Below are 12,682 nucleotides of genomic sequence, written 5' to 3'. Positions count from 1 at the left end.
CATGAAACTTCTACCTGTCTAAACACAAAAACTGAGCACATACTAGAAATTCACATGGATTCGGAATTTAAAACATTTCCACCTGACTTTAAATTCTGATAAAACAAAATCCTCCTGTTTAACAAGAATCATCTAAAGGGGCCAAATAAATTTAAAAGATAATTTTATCTCTAGAAATCACTTGCTTAAGTTCTGAGCCTATTTACACATAGTAAAATGTGTATCATGTTCAAGAATCTTGTTTTCACCACCTCCTGTCATTCACCTCTATCCTTGTCTTAATTTTTCAGAGTCACAGTGTCAAGAAGGTTAATGCAGTTACATGAATTTGTGATGGACCGTTTCACTCACATTCACTAGGGCAAATATATATGGCTGGCTGGTAAACAATTTACGCCACAGAGAACAAGTTCTTCTTAGCTGAAAAGAGACCTCTGCCAAATTAATACATTAAATGATGTTAGCTGCAAAAGGAGGAGAAAAATCCTGGAACCTGACTATCTATTTTTAAGCACTAAATTAATACTTCTACACTCAAATATTGGGCACAGTGCCACTGAAGACAATGATATGAACCAACATAAAAACAGTGTTAATGAGATCTTAGTCATTATTGTAATCTTTTAACGACACGAGTGAAGAAAAATGGCTCTTAAAAGTGATGATGTATGCATTACGTCCATTTATGTGTACAGGGGAAGCTTGTTTATTAAAGACATGAAAGGAAGGCTAGTACTCTGCATACTCTGAGGAAAAACTGGTTTCTTCTGGCTGCTTTATTTCTCAACAAATATCTACTATTTTAAAAGATGACATTTTGGGCTAGGCAGAGGTACATCAATTCTATTTTGTCTTAAAAAGTGATCAGAGAAAAAAATTGTAACTATGGAATATAACTTAGATGTGAAGTAATGGTATAGCAGCCCCTGCACAGACTCTTCAACAACTATTACATCTTTGAGTGATGTATATGAGTAGGATGAAAATACATTTTACTCTAATTTCTCCCCCATCCCCCATGTACCAGTGACAGAACCATCAAAACCCACATAGTTTGTTAAGCCTGCCTTTATATAATCCCAGGTAAATTTCTCCACATTCTGCATGCACTTCTCTGTGAGACTAATTTCTCTGAGGAACTGCAGGTTAATAGTAAAATTTACCATATTGGGGAAAAAAAACCAACCCAAACCAACAAACTAAAAAAGAAAAAAAAAACAACACCCAAAAAAGCCATGTATTTGAAATGAAACAGAAAAGATGATTTATTATAATTCTGGGGAAAAATGGGATTAAAAAACCCAAACAAACAATCCTAAACAGAAATACATTCAGTAATGATAACACTGGATATGGTTTCCTTAAAAAGCAATGGTGATATTTTAATAAATGCTTCATTTGGATAAAAAAATATTTTTAAAGATTATTCAGAAGAAAAGCAACTCAATTTCAAAGAGTACAATCTAGATCCCTACAGAGTGATGATGATACTAAGAATCATATTTTTATGATTGAGCCATATAATGAACTTACTTCTAATATATTGCACCCCCCAGACACAACCAAATTCTCATGTCCAAAAGCATCACCTCCTTTTGTAAGTCTGCCTTGACTCATATGCCACTATTATAAGCTCTCCAGAATCCAGTATTTTAACTGCCACTCCTCTTATTACTCTGCTCGCTATGCTCTAGTATGTCTACTGTCCCTATGTGTCATCCCCGCAATCATTTTCTTACATTCTCATATTGTTTCTCTAGTGAGCACCTTGTATTTGTTCTGAGACTCTACCAAAACTGCAACTGACTTCCCACCTCATCTCACTCACTCTTCTCCACTATTATTCTTTTTCTGTGAAAGTTAATCATGTTAACCTTCCTTTGAAACTGGTGATCTGTCTGCAACTCACTGCCTGTTTACAGTCTCTGACTAGGATGGGCATCCTGCAGCAATGAGAAGAGAAGGAAAACACCACACACCAAGTTAGGGATGATGAGTAAGAGAAGGAGGGGTTGGGTCATTTAAGAAGCATCTTCATCCTGCACAGAGGAAAAGGTAGGGACTGGAATATGCAGTCTCCTCATCTTAGACATAATTACGCTCAGTGCTTAGCTCTCAGGGTTGAAGAGAAATGGTGTTACAAATGCTATCATTGCTGTTAAGAAACTCATGAATTTTCTTCCAGAATGGAACTGGACCACCTCATCTTGCTTTAGCTATTGAAGCCATCATCATCATACTGACCAGTATTACACCTTTAATAAGTCATGACTGGAAGAAAGCATATCACAGGATCTGGCTTGCTAAGACAAATGACAAAGTTATAAACAAACAGACAAACAAACAAACAAACAGAAAAAAACTTGCAGGAAAGGCAGAAATGGAGAAAATGAAAGATCCTAACTATATGATCTAATTTCAGTTTTCTGCAGCCAAAACTTGGACAAGACAGATTTGGGCAGAACAGTTCACTAGATCATCTTATTTCCAAAGCAAACAGGGAAAGGAAAATACAGACTGACAATTGCAAGGAGAAATAAATAATTGCGACACTACAACACAAAGGAAGATGGGCCAGCTCTTCCAGCCGGGAACTACTTTTGCTTGTGCTTACATGCCACTTCATGACCATAACAACTCAATGTAAAATAATGGCACGTGCTAACTGCACCATTAACCCACTGCATTTTAGTAACATCTTCACCTTTGTACCAGATTAGGGCAGACAAATCAATGCAGCATGCCTTTCACAGTCCAGTAGTAAAAATATCTTACTGGACCTTCTAATTTACTCTTTTTTTTAAAGATAAGTGCCAGCTGGCCTGCATTATCAAATTGCTAAGGCACTGTATCTGAAACATTATCTATATGTAAAGATGACATCAAACCAATATACACACTAAGCACTTATCTTCAAAAACCGTAATTCTAACACAGTTCAGCTACAGGATCTTGAGAAAAAGAAAGACATAACAAATGTAAGATTAAACAAAGTAATGTATTTCCTTAATAATTGTTAAACTGTTTAGATTGAAGCAATAAGTCCACCTATCCTGCAATATAGCTTGTGCACCTGAACTAAAGCGAAGTATTATCACAATGAGCATGAAATTAATATGCTAGCTCTTCCCTAAGGAGATCTCCTCCAGCTCCACGATTAATTTCCGCTTATGCCAATTGCTATTATTTAATCTGTCAAAACCAGTGGATCTCCATCATCTGTCCCCCAATTCACCACCTGCATGTTGGAAACTACACACACTGAACATTTCTAATTCAGGCAGCAGACCTACTGCTGGCTGTGTTAATACAAATTCACAGCCTCGGGCACCACAGCTCATCTGTCCAGCTGTGCATAATTTGCAAAAAGTTCTACTTCCCCTCACGCCATCGTGTACTGAGAACTTATCTTTGCTTCCATGTAGATGATGTAAAATGCAGTAGGCAGACATTATAATAACTACATTAGTGATAGAGATATATTTGGCTCAGGAGACGCCAGCCAACAAATCAGTGACTATGTACCTGACTGAGAAGCAACACTCTGATGAATGTTGTCTTGAAGTACTGCATCGAACCATCTGCTCTAAAGTTTGGGTGAAGGGTACATTTCATACAGCAATAACTCACTAGCTGCTTCCTCTGGTTGTTGCTGGAATCTTTTTTCTTCATTTGTCTGAGACATCCCATGAAATCCAGATACAGTCCTACTACTTTACAAACTTCAGAGAGTTTTGGTAATGGCAGATGTACCAAAGATTCACATGGGCTTCACCTCTTCTTCCACAACTCTGGAATCCAGGAGAGGATTTTTGCCCTTTTTCGTCACAATTGCCTATAAAATAATATTTAGATCTATGATCTAAAAACAGTACAGCTGAACATCCAGGGAGATAACATAACAGTATTACAATGCTACTGTGGAGATAAGGCAAAAACTGTCTCTTCAGCACAACCACAGCTAATGAGATGACTGCAGGGAAAGCTGTACAAACTGGATGTGTGTTCTCCATCAGTTTGGTTATTAACATGTACCCAGCTTCTCTTGAAAAGCAAATCCAACAAACTTGAGGAAGAAATCACAGATAGTAACAACTCTGCACAATCATTTGTCTTTATAAACACAGTCACCAACAGAACATGAGTTGAGACAGTACACGCTCCTCTATCATCTAGGATACTACTCTAGTGTGCATAATCATTCACACCTATAACAATCTCTTCAAGGAAGGGACGGAGATGCATTATGTTTCAGAGCCTACTGCTTTGGTTTATACTTTTCAAACAAAGGTTTGAAGGCAATTTCATTAGCAGAACTTAACATGAAGTTGGGAGAAAACTTTTAAGCTGTATGACATTGCCACTTCTATGCAAATACTCCATATAGTTCTGTTCAAATGCTACTTACTCACAGGACCTGACCAATAGCCCTTTGAAATTAACAGGAATCTTTGCACTGAATCCAACAAGACCTGGTCCCATGACACTCATCTGCCAATGGTCTGTTAATCTTGGTCCTATTACATAAATCTGTTAATAATAATGGTTTATGCTACATCCAATAAGAAAAGGAGTAAAAATTTATTGTACGTTAGACAGCATATGGCTTAGGTCTTACATGGTCCCATATGAATAACATACTAATTTTGTTTATTTGAAAACACAGTTCTGGAAATCATTCACAGTAGATCAGAAGAGGTAGAATCGTATCTTGAAGCATAAATATATTCCCTGTATAATTTTCAGGTAATTTGTTCTGTATACGCCCAAGTGCTCGAAAGAGATATTTCATGGATAAGTGATATAGATTGGTGAGTAAAGTAAGTAAAGTAGTAGAGAGAAAGGAAAAAAGTTTTATTTGTTTTCAGAAGAAGAATTTTTAGATGTATAATTATACTATTGATAAATTTTGAGTAATACCCTGCTCTATTTAATAGCAGAGTTCTGTGCAGTGTCTGCAAACAACTTTATTTAACAGAAGAAAAAGTGGCTAGCACAACTACTTTGCAAGCTTAAGATTTACAGAAATCTTAAAAATCAAGTCTAAAATCAGGACTGCAAAAGTCAGTACAAAATGAAGATACAGAATTAAATGCTAAGAATCTCGTTCCATTCCAAATTCTTGATTTCAAAATGAGGCTATCAGCTTTGTCCTTGTTTTATTACATTTGGATGGATAGGAAGTAGGGCTTTTATGTATCAGAAGTCAAAAGTATGACATACAATGTACTATTTGTTTATTGGAATAGAACAAATAGGTGTTTGGAGCTGATTACTGCACAGTCTGTTTTGGAATAAAAAAACACCAAACAGAAGAGTTATTGAGGTTCGTCCGCTTACTTTCCACCAGAGCTCAAAAGCATAAAAGAAATCCTGTTTCAGAAAATATAACTGATTTATTTGAGTCCTCTCCATAGTATTTCTAAACAGTTTTTTTGAAAGAAGACTTGCTGCCATTAAACTATTTTTTCACTAAGGGTCCAAACCAACTGTAAAACGTAAAGAGGCTTGATCACCAACCCAGAGATGTCTGGCAACAATATCACAAGATCACCACATGATGGCACTGATCAACATGGCTGGGCAGTCTTACCTGGCAAGACCATTAACTTGACAGCAACACTACAGAGCACGGTCCCAAGAGTTTGAAAATCTGTTCCTTCCAGTTCTGTACTGGGCCTGTAACTGACCCAGACACTACAGCAATAGGCATTTTCAAAATAATCAAGCCATTAGACCACTTCAAGCAACACTTTGGGACAGAAATCCTGTTCATGATTGTCCTCTTCCATTTCTGGCTGTACTAGACCTCTCCTAAATGACAGTGACTGCCTCCACTTGGAGGGCAAAGGAAAGGTCTTACCTCTGGACTCATTTGCACTGAGAAGCAGTAGGCTCTGTATTTTTGTCTACTGTATTCAATAGATGCAAATCTGAAAGATACTGTTAGATGGAAGCTTGCTACCATCAAATCATGCCACTACTATTTCATCTGTCATCTATTACAGTGAAATGCTGAACTGGCTCAGTCTCAATGATTTGTGTAACTAAATCTCAAAATTATTTTTTTATTTGTTTAAAAATAAATTCATATACAAGTAAATAAAAATAAGCTAATTCATTCTATACATGAAATCATAACAGCCACTGCAGAATTAGCTATAATCGGCTGCTGGCTAAGCTAGGAAGAAAACCAAAAATTTATTCTACAAATCTCTTCTGTAGTTACATTATTATGAAAATATTACATTTTATCTAACAAAAAAATCATTCTTTAGTATGATTCTGTCTCAATTTGTACAAGATTTAAAAATAGTCCCTCTATAAGCAATGATAAAGAATTCTTTTAAAGGAAGTTACTTGAATAACAGTAAATTATGACAGCTATGCACTCCTCTAGTTTTCAGAGTGAACTGAATCAGTCCACTGTGATACTGTCTCAAATATTTTTTTCTAATAAGAGTGCCATTCATTTTCAAAGCTTACCTCTCTTGAAAGGCTCAGCCTCCCCATCAAGTTGCAAATCTCAGTGAGCACATAAATAACAGAAGAAAGACAAGCATGGAAAATCCTAACTCTCTACTGAAGCTAGTCAGTGGCGTACACTTACCGAAATACGTCCTATGACACTGAGTGGTGTGTGGGCTCAGCACAGAAGACAGCCGAAAGAAAGAATCATACATTGTGACATCAGTGACTACAATTTATTTTTAGATTATTACAGTACAAATCTGAGCATTCCTAGCTAGGGATCGTTCCAGCATGTGGTTGTGCATTTGGTTTGAATTAGCCATGCCACTGGTAAAGCCCCACTGCAGATCTCACAGGAAAAGCCACTGTTGCACAAAGGCTGCTTCTATTCAGATCCTCATGCAAACTATGCATGTAAGCCGTAAAGTAACCCTATTTCATATACAGTTTATTTTTAATGTCAAAATTCATTCCCATTAGTTTACATGAGTTAGAGGGATGAGTTTGCCTGTAACATCTCCAGAATAATCTCCTACCTTTTAAATTCAACCACTGCAAATTGTCTATATTTTCCAATTTTCTCTTCTCTACCCTTATATCCATTTTCAAGTTGTGAAAAGTTGATGAGCATTGTGCCCTATCTCACTGCAAATAATTTTCCAAGAATATTGTCAATAAAACTTGGTTTTCCTCCACTAGAGAGCAAGGTGGTTTTTTTCTTTGGTGTTTGGGGTTCTTTTATTGCTGCTTTTTTTTTTTCTTTCTTTCAAATCCAATCTGGGGACTACTAAAACAAATACAATGTTTTACAAATACAAATACAATGAGAAGTAGAGAACTATTAAAAGGTGACAGAGTTGAGTACATAATCCTGTCAGGTGTGAGGATCGAAATGGCTCACAGCATAAATGCTTTACAAACATTGCTTGAGAGCACCTGAGTTGAACTGTGACAGAGGATAGCTGCAGTTGGACATGAGAGACTTATATTGATTTGCACAGCTCATGTTTATGTTTTGGTTTTATTAGATTTTTTTATCTTTTTTGAAGACTCACAGCCTTATAATTCAGTGCACATAACTAACCAATCTTACTCATGCAGAAGAGATCTTGAATCTCGATGACAGGTCTTCAAGCGACAGAATGACTAAATTATATGCTGGTTATAGCATGATGCTTATTCCTGTCCTACCCAGGTGGAGCTATGTGATTCAGCCATCAAATAGCAGCGTGCGTGCCTGAAAGGCCAAGAGGAGGCTGTATTGAGAATCTGTCAAAAACAAATGTGCAAACCTCTATGCAGCAGTCAGTAAATGTTCCTTGAATCACTCTTTTGTTTAAAAAAAGCCAAACAAATCCTTGTTTCTATACGATATCTTTAATACAAAGCTTCAGTTAAACAGCTTTTCTTTCTGCCTCTTGCCTTCATCTCTACATGACAGGTCTTCAGCTGAAGGATGCCTATTAAGATTGACATTCTTATCAAATGTAAAAATTGTCAGGTGAATGATCTGTCCAAGAACATGGGATCAGTTAAAAAGATAAAGTCTTTGTAAGAATAAAGAATATATAGGACGGCACAGCGTCTCCAGTTAACCTACCGGTTTTGTCGCTTGTCCTAATTTAATCCAGTTGGCCTGTTTCATTCATGCTATGAGGCTTGCTTTTGTTTGCTTGCATTGTGATGCCTTTAAAAGAAATGACACTTCATCACTGACCACTGCACTTTGCTGATCAAGAAAAAACATCAGGAGTCTTTGAATTTACAGTCTACATGTTTGTGATACAGCACTGCATTTTAAAACAATACTAGGCAGGTAATCACTCCCTCCAGAAATGCAGAAGGAAGAAAAAGTATTTTGTCTACATGAATGTTTTCCAGGAGAGACCAGACCTAAGGGACATTAAATGCAATGGAAAAAGAAAAAAAAAGGGGGGGGGGGGGGGGGGAATGACAATTTAAATTAGCTTTGAATTAGAATCCTCTTGAGGACCAAGGCGTTTTGGATGCCAAACTGAATTTCAGTTTTAGTATCTGGTACAACTTAATAGGTTGTACTTGCACACAGCATACCAACAATAATTGCATCTCTATGATATACAGGCATATGAATAGAGGAGAGAGCAATAACAGCTATATTTATACACAAAGCGGTAATAATTTCAAGATGATAAAAAAACGAGTAGGTCAAAATTAAATTTCATTTTCTATTATTCTTAGAAAATTACATGCCATCATAGATCTTGCTGTTTTGAGTTACCAGAAACTGCACGGCATGTTTTCATGTTCGCAGCCTTTCATGATTCATTGGAATATGATTCATAAGACAATGCATGCAGCCCTCTACTCAGTAGTATAAGCAAAAAATATTTGGAATGTCCTGCCTTAACGCACAACTATATAGGGGCTACCTATATAGCAGCCTACCTAGGTGGTATTAATAGATAGGATATCAAATGCTCATTTTGTAAGTAAAATGATAATAAAATGCGGGGTTCATTTGTCATATGACATCAGCTCACTTTTTTACAAGGCAAACTTGTGTTCTTATCTAGGAATTAAAATCAGTGGAAATAATTACTTCTTTTCTTAGGGTGACAGAAAAGTAGTTTATGTCTTCAGTGCGAACAGAGGATTGATACATCTAATAATTAATAAACTTAATTTGTGTCCCGTGGGATGCAGACTATTGCCCTTCCCTTTATGAGGTACCTAAATTAGCAGTTATGTTTTAGGAGGAGAAAAATATCAGAGGTTTCCATTTTGGCATAACCGCTTGTAAATTCACCCAATTAAGCTCTGCCTTCTGATCACCTACTTCTAAACATGTGCCTATAGACCCTTAACACTATTAATCACTTCAACGCAACCATCAGTCTAGAAGTCCATGGGCGTTTGTTTCAGCACTGATCAAACGCGGCTACAGAGCTCCTTCTTCCTTTTCCTTTTTTTTCTTTTTGGTGGCGGCTTGTTTTTAAGTACGAACCACCTAAACTTGCGTGTGCCTTTCTGCCCTCCCTACGCCAAGCAGCACCTCCACAGACCCCACCGACGCAGAGAGCCGAACACGGGCAGCCGGTAGCACGGTTTAACCGGCCATCGCCGCCTCCGCTCGCCGCCTCACCGAGGTCACCGCAGCCCGGACCGGCACACTCACTCCCCCGCCCCACCGCCCGCCGAAGCGCTCCTTCGCCCCCCTCAGCCCGCCCCTGACGGACCTCTCCCCCCTCCCCGCTCTCCCCCAATCCGGATCCAAACCAAAAAAACACCGGTAACGACAAACTTCCCTCTCCGGCCCCGCCGGTCTCCCGCAGCGCTCCGAGGCGGGCCGCGCTCCCCTCACGGCCCCCTCACGGCCGGCGGGCGCGGGACGGCCCCGCGGCGAGGCGCGCGCGGCGCTGCGGCGCGGCTGGAAGGGCCCGCAGCGCCACCTGGCGGCCGCCACGCGACACCGCCGCGGCCGCGGCCCCCGCAAACTTCTCACCCACCCCCCACGTACCCACCCGCCGCCACCAGCTCCGCGCCCAAACCGGACCACGGCGGGACACCCCCCCCCGGACACACACACACACACACACCCCCCTTCGACCACTGCCCCTCCGCAGCGGCTGCGCGCCCTGCCCGCCCCGACGGAAACGTCTGTGAGGGTGGGCGGGTTCGAACGGCGGCTGCGGGCGTCCCCCCCCCGGCCTGACGGGCGGCCATCAGAGCCGCTGCGGGGGGGGGGGGGGCCCGGCCCCTCTCCCCGGGGCGGTGGGGGGCTGCCGGCCGCCGTTCCCCCCCCAACACACACGGGGAAGGGGGCAAAGCCGCGGAGGCGGCTCACGCCCGCCTCGCCCGCCCCCGCCCCAGCTTTGCGGAGAAGCCGATTTACTGCCGAGCTTGGGGGGGGGGGGAGTGGTGGTGGTGCGTGTCTTTTTTTTTTTTCTCTTTCTTTTCTTTTCGTGCCCCCCCCCCCCCGCCTGCGCTCCGCGCACGCTGGCTCTCCCCAGTGCCAGTCCCCGCTCCATCACGTGCGGAAACCCATGCCCATCACAAAAGCGGGCATTTTACCCAAGCCCAGAGAAGGAAAGAAAGAAAGAAAGGAAAAGAAGAAAGAAAGAAAAAGAAAAAAGAAAGAAAAAGAAGAAAAAGAGGGAAGAAAACAAAAAAGGAAGACGAAAAACCCACCACGGAATAGCTAGAGCCAAAGAGGGTGAACCGCTTCATCCAAGAAGAGCCCAGATTCGCCCCGAACAGCCGCCTCCCTTGTTCTCCCCCCCCGCCCCGTCCCCGTCCCCTTTTGCTTTTTCGTGGCGGTGGTGGCGGCGAGGGAAGTGGTTAACCAAAAACCCTACGTGTTGGGTTTGTGTTTCCCTGAAAACCACAGGCGCACACAGAGCATGAGGTACCGCTCCTGCCCCTCTCCGCGCTTGCAGGAAACTGTGGCTTCGCTCTTTCTCTCTCCGCCTGTACTGCAGATATTTTTTCCCTCCTCTGCTCCACACTCTTGTGTTTATTTGGCTGTAAGGCAGAGCTACTTTGTAAACATCTCACACAGAACCCCAGAGCCTTTCCAAATAGCTGATTGCAGCAAAATGCCTCCAAACAAATTATGGTGCAAGGGGGATAGAGGGGACGAGACCGAAGCGGAGAGAAAAGAAATAAATTTGCATAAATATGCATATGTGACAACGGGATCGCATATGATGGTGGAGATGGCAGAAAGAAAGTATCGCTTTATCACGATGGGAAAAGTAAAAGCACAGACGACTGCAGCAAACTGCTCGCCCTTTGCCAGAGTACCAACTGCAACACCTCTCCCTCTCTCCCCCACCCTCGCCGAAAAAAAAAAAAAGGTGTGGGGGGAAAAAAAAAAAAGCAACAGAAAAAAATGAAAATGAACACTCAAACGGCAAATCCAGTACTCCTACCTTAACACTGGAATAGCTGCAGAAGCATAGGGGTCTTTTTTACACAGCCAGATTCTTTCAGGAAATCCTCTCGGGCTATCATGCAGCCGGGGTTATTCACACAGGGTTCCTGCTCTCCTTTTTGGAATCCACCGCGATTCGCTTCTCCAAAGGAATGCAACGACCACGAAGGGGTGGGAAAAAAAAAATAATAAAAAAAAAATTAAAAATAACAAGAAGAAAGACAACAAGACTGGATTTGAAGGAAACTCGTGTTCTCGGTTGCAAGCGACCTACATTCGGGCAGAAAAAGCATCGCGCTCGGTGTGCGAGGGAGAGTTGGGGCTGCGAGTGAGGAGCTGTGATTGCCTATGCAGAGAGAGCGAGCCGGGGAGAGACTGCTCTGCAAGGCAAGGGGAGCTGGGAGAGAGGGGGGGGGACAGCGGGAGAGGAGGGGGGGGAGAGGTCCAGGCTGTACCAGGCTCTCTCCTCCTGCTATTGGAGCAAACTGAATGAAATTTCCCCAGCCGGCAGCCAATAGCTCTCCGCAGTCAGCCCCAGCGCTACCGCAAGCCCCAGCTCCAGCCTCGGCCTCCTGCGAGGAGCCGGCCCGGGGCGGGGGGGGGGGGCGGAACAGGTGGGCGTTTGGACGGGGATGGGGTCGGGGACGGGGTCCTGGGTCTGTGTGTCGGGGGGATCGCGCAGTCCAGGATCGCCGTTAACCCGTGGAAGCCGGGGTTCCTCCGCTCGCAGGCTGCGGGGGCCGGGTTCGCCCGGACGCGTTTCCACGGAGAAGCGCGTACCGACCGCGGGAGCGTTTTGTTCCCGTTCCCCTTCCTCCCGTACAAAAACAGCAGGGTAGACGTTTGCCCGGCGCCCGATCGTTTTAACCCGATTTCGTTTTATTTGTTTTTTTTTTTTTTTCATAAGCAGACCAGACATTTAATGGCCATTATCTCAGGGAGCTAAGCGCTGGTGTGAAGGTCAGGTGTAAGGGCTGAGTTGGGGGCCCTGCGGTTATTGCCAAGTCCTACAACACAGGGGCTCCGGGTCGCTTCCCCAGTGGAATTTCAGACTGAGGGTGGTACGGCACATACGTCCTCAGGCCCCCAACAGATACGCCTGGTTTCACTCCACAGCGCGTTCCTTTGATCGGTTTAATAACAGCACTTAATGTTACCCAGAGCGCGAGACCCTCTACTGCGAGCGGGTGAGGATTGGCCGAGTTCTCTGAGGCCAAAGCAGAACAAAATAAAGGGGTCTCGAAGGTCTTTCCATAATTTGAGACAAAAATCGTACTCGTGCCTTGATGAGACTTC

At 42.4% G+C, this 12,682-nt stretch overlaps 1 protein-coding gene across 9 annotated transcripts in view; it reads right to left on the bottom strand.

Moving 5' to 3' along the window:
* NLGN4X (neuroligin 4 X-linked) overlaps window positions 1-11,789 on the bottom strand; it is a 184,097-nt gene extending 172,308 nt beyond the window's left edge. For 3 of the 9 annotated variants that reach the window (XM_069770467.1, XM_069770470.1, XM_069770473.1), the window contains exon 1: window positions 8,072-9,625. The gene's annotated coding sequence lies outside the window, so the exon portion shown is untranslated. Of the gene's footprint in view, window positions 1-3,630; window positions 3,652-6,610; window positions 6,631-8,071; window positions 9,626-11,384 lie in introns of those variants that run through there. The other 6 variants (XM_069770471.1, XM_069770466.1, XM_069770465.1 and 3 more) reach the window with 5 other exon arrangements.
* Between the last annotated feature and the right edge of the window lie 893 nt (window positions 11,790-12,682).

The sequence above is a fragment of the Haliaeetus albicilla genome, chromosome 25 (genome assembly GCF_947461875.1).
Source record: "Haliaeetus albicilla chromosome 25, bHalAlb1.1, whole genome shotgun sequence".
NCBI classification, from domain to species: domain Eukaryota; kingdom Metazoa; phylum Chordata; class Aves; order Accipitriformes; family Accipitridae; genus Haliaeetus; species Haliaeetus albicilla.
This window is presented reverse-complemented; position numbering and strand designations above follow the sequence as displayed.